The sequence below is a fragment of the Pseudochaenichthys georgianus genome, unplaced genomic scaffold (assembly GCF_902827115.2).
Source record: "Pseudochaenichthys georgianus unplaced genomic scaffold, fPseGeo1.2 scaffold_452_arrow_ctg1, whole genome shotgun sequence".
NCBI lineage: Eukaryota > Metazoa > Chordata > Actinopteri > Perciformes > Channichthyidae > Pseudochaenichthys > Pseudochaenichthys georgianus.
The window spans coordinates 51,576-59,517 of NW_027263017.1; positions in this window are offsets into that span (position 1 = coordinate 51,576).

Here is a 7,942-nt window from a genome sequence, read left to right on the forward strand (position 1 = left end):
AACTGCCACGGAGACCCATGGGTCTGGAAGCTCGGCGTCGTACATCAACATTGTGTCATCTACAGTAGAGTACCCCACTAGCCTCTGTGGGGCCTGGAGGGTAGTCTTGGCAACCCTGCGTATGGCTAATTTAATTACAGTGATCAAACAGGTCACTAGGATTGGCACAACCAAGATAAACACTGCAACAGTAACAACAAATTTAACCAACCCCGCTCCCCAGGACTCAAGGGTTCCGCTTAAATCCCCAAATGTAAACCCATGAGTTTCATGCAATTCTTTTATCCCATTAGCTGTGTCCTGGACCATATCCGTAACTTCAGGTGTGGCATCAGAGACAAAGGAACAGCACTCCGCACCAATTACTTTACATGCGCCCCCCTGGGCAGCTAAGAGGAGGTCCAGCGCCATGCGATTCTGTAGTGCTACCGTCCTAACTTCCTGCAATTCTTTATGTTCCGCTAACATCGCGATACTTGATACATTTAGATGATGTTCCACTACTTTGGATAATGCCATGATCTCCTGCTGACTAACATAAATGCCGTACCAGGGCAAAAATAGGCTCGCTACCTGTTGTCCTTTTGTAATGGACCTGCTGTTCCTGTGTAGAGAGGGAAGTATCGCTGCAATCTCATTTGCCTCTACTTTACGGATTAAAGGAATTAGGTAGGCTAGATAACAGGTGCCATAAAAAACGTCATATGGTACGCAGCCATAGGCTCGGTCCCCACAAACTAAGTAAACTCTCTGTGGGAGGGGAATTCTGGCTAATTTTACCCTCACTATGGTATTACAGTCGCTGTGTCCCACATCCGGAGAGGTGTGAGATCCTGCTTCATTCTGGAAACAGATGGACACATTCTTCCATTCGTGTACTACAATTGGGGGAACATATACTGAACAGTCACGTGTAGGGGGATTGCCTAAGGGTATTGGTTTCGTGCAAAATGTATTTTAACCTCAACGGAGTCCACTGTTCTGGAGCCAAACCAGGGCACAACTGTTACCAAAGCTTCAACCAGCAAAGATGCCATGTGTGGTTGTTTTGTGCATGTTGGACTTGTGGAATTAACCGAACAGTTAGTTTGTACAAGAGCTAACTGGAATCTGTATTCGAAAGCTAGCTGAATGTATTTCTTCACATATATTAGTTTTAAAAACATCAATCGTTTGAAACCGTTAGGCAGATAATTTGTATTTACTGTCTCAACAATGAGAGAGACCAGACTCTTGTACTGTAACGGTTTATCAGAGTCTGTTGGGTATGAAGGAGTGTAGCAGTCCTCAGCCTCATCGCTAATCCTAGAGTAAATGTCGTTCCAACTGATTAATTTATAGTCCGCTCTTGCAAAAGGAATTGGGCTAAACATAGGAGAATGCATGGATTCTGGCATATTTTGGCATAGCCAACAGTTACTAATATTACGTTCATGTGCGTAGTCTAACATTAAGCTTACTGCAGAATTAGTTTTAGTTTGTTTAAAAGGAGTGATTAAGGCCTTTTTTGAAGAATCTACATCACCTCCTGAGTGTTTACGTGGAGTGGATGGAACATTTGTTTTTCTATCTGGTCCAGACAGGTTGCATGCAGTAGCACCTGGATTGGGAACCTGGTAATCTGGTTTCCTCACTCTACATGTTACTTCATCCCTTATCATTGCCTTATACTGCTCTCTAGTGCTACACCACAGTTCTGGGGGCATGTTTTCAATGGTGTCGAGTGCCATTCTCACCTCCTCAGACGCCACTCCGTCGGCACGGTACCGGTCCATTGGATATATCTCCCATGTTGAGTGAACTGAGGACACATAAAATACAATAATACAGTTAGATGAATCACATATTGAAGCTGGACAGTTAAAAGAAACAGTCTTTGATTTGTGATCAGGGAGGGAGACAATCCTCCTGATTCTTCCTCCTTTTCTTTCTCGTTGTGTCTCTCGCACCATACTGAATGTCTGTGTGGTGATTGGATACAACCTGTCCTTGTCGCTAGGCACTGATTTGCCCGTTGGTGTCGTTTTGCCCTCAGGGTCTGGGCCCTGAGTGGTCAAGTCGTCTGCGCTCGTAGATAAGAGCACCTTATTTTCTTCCTCAGACGGGCGAGATCCCTCGTCACCTGTCGTTGGGATTTCCACAGCTCCATCTAGCAGGGTGACCTTGGCCAGGTACAGAAGACCCAGCATGACGATGATGATGACTGCCTTCACACGCCAGCATCCGGTAGAGGGGAGAGACGACATCTTGTAGCGTGAATCCACTCCGGTCTCCCTTGTACTCTCAGGGCTGTTCTGGTCACTATTAACACCTGGAAAGGACCTTTCCACCTGGGAGACAGAGCATCTTTTTCAAGAGATTTGATTAGTACATTATCACCAATCTGAAACGGGTGGGTGGGCTCCTCTCCCGGCTGGGGGAGCCTGTCAGCCACCTGCCTGTGAAACTTTCTCAACATGTCAGTTAGATATTTGACATAGTTAGTCATGTAATCCTCTGTCGACAAAAGAGTGAGTTTGTGGGGTGTTACTGGGGGGCTAGATCCTGCGAACATTACCCTTCCCATCAATACCTCGTGTGGGCTAAGCCCTGTCGTTGCATTTGGTGAGCTTCTGATGGAGCACAGAACTAGCGGCAGCGCGTCTACCCATTTTAGTCCTGTGGTCAACATTGTTTTAGTGAGTTTCTCCTTTATAGTCAAGTTCATTCTCTCAACCTGGCCTGAGCTCTGTGGGTGATAGGGAACATGCAATTGCCATTTGAACCCTAACACTGTAGCTAGACTCTGGGTTATCTTAGAAATGAATGCTGGACCTCTGTCACTGTTAATCCCTGTGGGCACACCAAATCTAGGAATAACATCTTTGAGAAGACACTTTACAACTGTTCTAGCGTCTTCTTTTCTGGTAGGGTAGGCCTCTACCCATTTGGAGAACTGGCACACTATTACCAAAATATATTTGAATCCTTGGCATGGTGGCATATGTGAAAAGTCAATTTGCATATTTACAAAGGGCCCCGAGGGGGGCGGTAAGTGTTCATGCTGAATTTGACCACTTCTTCGTCTTGTCTGCTGGCATATCATACATCTGTCTACCAGGGTCTGTGTAGCTAGTGTGATGCCTGGAGCAAACCATTGGGACTTTATAATCCCATTCATCCCTCCTTTTCCTACATGTGATTTGCCATGTGCAACATGTGCCAAAACATGGAGGAACGAACGTGGACAGACCATCCGTCCGTCTGGGTGGAGCCACAAGCTGGACTCAGCGTCAAGTGTACAACCTCGTCTTAGCCATAAATCTTTCTCCCTAACATCAGCGCGGGCTTGCATGTCCGCAACATCATTAAAGGAAGGCAAAGAAATGGGTTCTGCGGGTTGTGTCAAGGGGCATTGGAGCACCATAGAAGAGGAGGAAACTGCTGCTTGTTTAGCCGTGGTGTCGGCTAACGCATTTCCACGCGAAATAGGATCATCAGAATTTGTGTGAGCAGCGCACTTAACTACTGCTAGCTGTGTAGGGAGCATGATAGCGTCTAATAGCTGAGCTACTAACGCATGATGTTGAATAGGCTTACCGGCCGATGTTAAGAAACCGCGCATTTTCCACAAGACACCAAAATCATGGCACACACCAAATGCATACCTGGAGTCTGTGAAAATGGTTGCAACTCTATCTTTAGCCAAAATACACGCCCTCAGCAGAGCATACAACTCTGCAGCCTGAGCTGACGTGCCATTTGGCAAGGCCCGGCTTTCTAAAACTTCCCAGTCATTTACAACAGCATAGCCTGCTAAGTGTACTGTGTCAGACGGCCTGCTCGCAGACCCGTCTGTGTATAGAATCATATCTGAATTAGGGATAGGAGTTTGCAACATATCAGTTCTGGGGGAAGAAGATATGTCAATCGTTGTGACACAGTCATGTGTGATTTCAAAATCTGGAATCGGTACCAGCGTAGCTGGGTTTAGAGGGGGAGAGCGTTTAAGTGTGATGTGTGGGCTTGAAAGAATTATTGCTTCATAACCAGAGCGCCTTGCTGCTGTCATATGCTGAGTAGCAGAGGTGTTCAGAATATGTAAAACTGCATGTGGGGCATGTACTACACGGTCACTGGCCAGTACAATGGGAGAGGATTGTTTGATAACAATTGCAACTGCGGCCACTGCTCGCAGACATGAAGGCATACCAAGTACCACAGGGGAGAGTCGAGATGAGTAGTATGCAACAGGCCGGAAATTAGAGCCATGCTTCTGCACCAAGATGCCCGTCGCAAAGCCCCCCTTCTCATGGACGTGCAGGTGAAACGGCTGATGGTAATCAGGGAGCCCCAGGGCAGGAGCCGATGTGAGGGCTCGCTTTAAGTCCTGAAAAGCTGTGTGCATGTCCTCAGACCATTGAACAATGTTAGGAGCAGCCTGCAGAGTGGCAGCACGCAGGACAGAGTCCATAGCAGCGTACTCGTATATCCAGTGTCTGCAATAGTTAGCCATGCCCTAAAAAGACAGCATGTCTTTCTTTGTGCGGGGTGGTGCCACTTTGTTCAAAAGGCAAATCCTTGCTGGCGAGAGGAGTCGGTGTCCATCCCTCAGAATGTGACCCAGATACGTGACCTCAGTCTGGCAGTACTGCAACTTAGCCAGGGATGCTCTGTGTCCGCATTCAGAAAGTCTTTTCATGAGCAGAATGGAGTCGATGCGACATGCGTCCATGTTGGGAGAAGCTAACAACAGGTCATCTGCGTACTGAAGCAAGGTACTACCTCCTGTAAGGACCAAAGTGTCCAGATCTCTCTTAACCGCTGCTGCGTACACAGTAGGCGACTCGACGTACCCCTGTGGGAGGCGCGTGTATGTGATTTGTTTACCTTTAAAAGTAAATGCAAACAGATACTGGCTGTCTGGATGCAGAGGAACAGAGAAAAATGCTGAACACAAATCAATTACTGTGTAAAATTTTGAATCTGACGGCAAGGATGCAAGAATTGAATTAGTGTCAGGCACTATGGGAGCTGTCGGAATGACAATAGCGTTAATAGCTTGCAAATCTTGGACAAAGCGCCACTCATCAGGGCGATTGTGCTTGGGAATTGGCAATATGGGCGTGTTACAAGGACTACTTGTATATCTTAATACGCCCTGATCGAGCAGAGATTGGATGACTCCTTCAATTCCCAAAATGGCCCTATGGGGTAAATTGTACTGTCTGATAGCTGGCAATCTGGCATTGGCTTTGAGTGTGACTCTGTGTGGAGGGGCTGAACAAACAAACCCCACATGATTCTTGTGTTTAGCCCATAATGTGGCCGGAACCTCAGAACAATCTGAAGGTGGTCCGTATTGTGTGGGTGCAGGTGGCTGTAAATGAAGAAATGTGCTTTGAGGGAAAGAAGGTTGCTCAGAGAGACGCAGCATGTAATGCTCCTCCCCTAGGTTAATCAGATCGTGTGTGTGTGTGTGAGAAGCCTTTGTAGCTCTCAGCAGAGCATGGCAGTGAGCTGCCATGACCCCCACTTCTTCAGGGTCACTTCCTGAAGTGACCGCTATTGCGAGGTGAGGAATCGTGTCTGCAGCATACAGAGCCTCTTGTTTGGTTGTGAGCCTTAGGGGCAATGCGCACCCCTGGGGTCCTAAAAACATAAAGTTTTCACATTCTAATTGATCTGAGCTGTTGCAAAAACCTCTTACTGATAGTGCATATTCATCTGACGGGTTAAAAGCAGCTGTGCAGTGACAATTCAATACAGGCCGCATAAGGGACATTAAAGAAGCACACACAGGAGAAATGCTAGCAATTTTCTGAATTCCTGTTGTTGAGAAAACAGAAATCATGTTGAAATCTGGAAATGACCAACAACAAAGGTTGTCCTGAGATGATTGAATGAATTGGACAGCTTCATAGACTTTGCTGTCAGGAATAGTCAAAAACAATCCGTCTGGAGTGTAATGTATTGTTGCTTGTAATTTACAAAGCAAATCTCTGCCCATTAGATTAATAGGATTTCCATCTGAAATAATGAAAGAGTGTTGGACATGTGATCCTTCAATTGAAATATCAGTTTTCTCTGAAACGGGCTCTGACATAGGAATGCCAGAAACTCCCATTGTTGTGACAAAATTATTGGTTGCTTCACACACTTTTTCTTTCGTACGCACTGCTGATAATGTTGCTCCGCTGTCAATCAAAATGTCTACCGCTTTACCACTGAAATCAACGGGCATAATCGGATCTTCACGCGGGTTATTGGAAAGGCGAATTGTTGCTGCTTGAATGGGGAAATGCTGTGAATTTGACCCTATTTCTTCTTCATGGCCCCTCTATCGTCTATTAAATTGACTTTGCTGACCGTTTTACCCCTGTTGAGCCTGTCTGTCATATTGACTGTTCAGGGGAGGGGGGGGCAGTAATGCAGGGTGTTGGCGAGGGGGCTGGGGAAGAGCAGGCAAAGGTTGTGCGTCCTGCTGTGCTCCCCAGCGCCGTCCGCATTGTCCTGCCCAGTGATCTGTTGCGCCACAGACGTGACACGGCATCAACTTTCTGGGATTTTTATTCTGCTGCTGTCTCTTGTCTTGGTAATTGTGTGATGTCCCCTGATTTTGATACTGCTGTGTGCGGTGTTGTCCCTGAAACTGCTGGGAGTTATCCGCACTCTGATAAGCCTGTGTATTTTGAGGCAAGTTTTGCGCAATTCTGGGGGTCAGAAATATCTGATTTTTGTGCAACGCGCGTATTACTGCGAGGGTTGATTTCCATATTTTAGTTTGCCAATCTGGGGTAGCCATCATATACGCCTGAGCTGTTTCAGGGATTAAATTATGCAACAAAGTCTGTATGGTGAACAAATCATTGCCCTCTCTTTTAATGCCCGCATTATTATCCCAGGCTGTCATAAAGCGCTGGAGAAAGTCTGGGACTATTTCTGTTGGGTTCTGTACGCAAGCCGTCACCAGTGAAAAATCTGTGTGAGTTTTGGCGCATGCTTTGACTGCAATAGCAGCTATCGTTTTGATCCACATATCACGCGTCTGTGTCGGAGGCCAGTCACCCGCAGCCGTACAGGCAGGGAATTTGAATTCCTCTTTACACGTCGACCAATCTGCCTTATATGTTAGGATTATCAGCTGTTTAACATCATGAACCAAACAGTTATAAACTGAGCAGACATTAGTCAACCACGACAGATACTCATCTGGGCTTTTAGTCGGACTTGGAGCGTGATTAGTGACATCCATGACCTCAGCGGGTGTCCAAGGCTTATAAACTGGAATGTCTCCTATCAGTATTTTCGGTGCTGTCACAGCTCCAGTAGAATTATTATCCTGAGATGTTTGCAGTCTTGTGATAATTCTATGAGGGACATAGTTCTTAAAACTGGTGCCGTACGGCGTGTTTGGAGTGTGTAACATTTTCGGTGCGGAGCCAGAGGCCGGCGTGTGTAATGGGCTGCTCTCTGGCGTTTCCTCTTCACTGTCCGCTGCACTGTGTTCCTGCTGCTCACTTTCTCTATACTGTCCTGCCTGATATGTCAAACTATTTTTATTCATGATAGCTGCAGCTGACATTAATAAATCGTCGTCGGAGTTTATTGCCCCGGAATTTGAGAGTCCTATCGCGGGAATCATTTGTGTGCAGAGAGACACAGCCTGCTTCTCCAGCAGCCCCGTGTCTGTTAAAATGGAAATTAGCTGAGCTGTGCTGGGAGATTTTCCTTGTCTTTTCAGCCAATCGTACATGACTGATTTCGCAATGGCTGCGACGTCCTTTCCGTGTCTTTCTTTAATTCTGGACATGTTTTCTGATTTAACATCAAAAGCAGCCTCTAGGCTAAGCAAATGACAAGTAGCTGCGCATTTAGAAACTCGATCAATCAAAGCTTTGAGTTCAATGGAGCCTCGCTCGGTGCCAACTGACTTTTCATTTTTTCGCTCATCATAACCTCT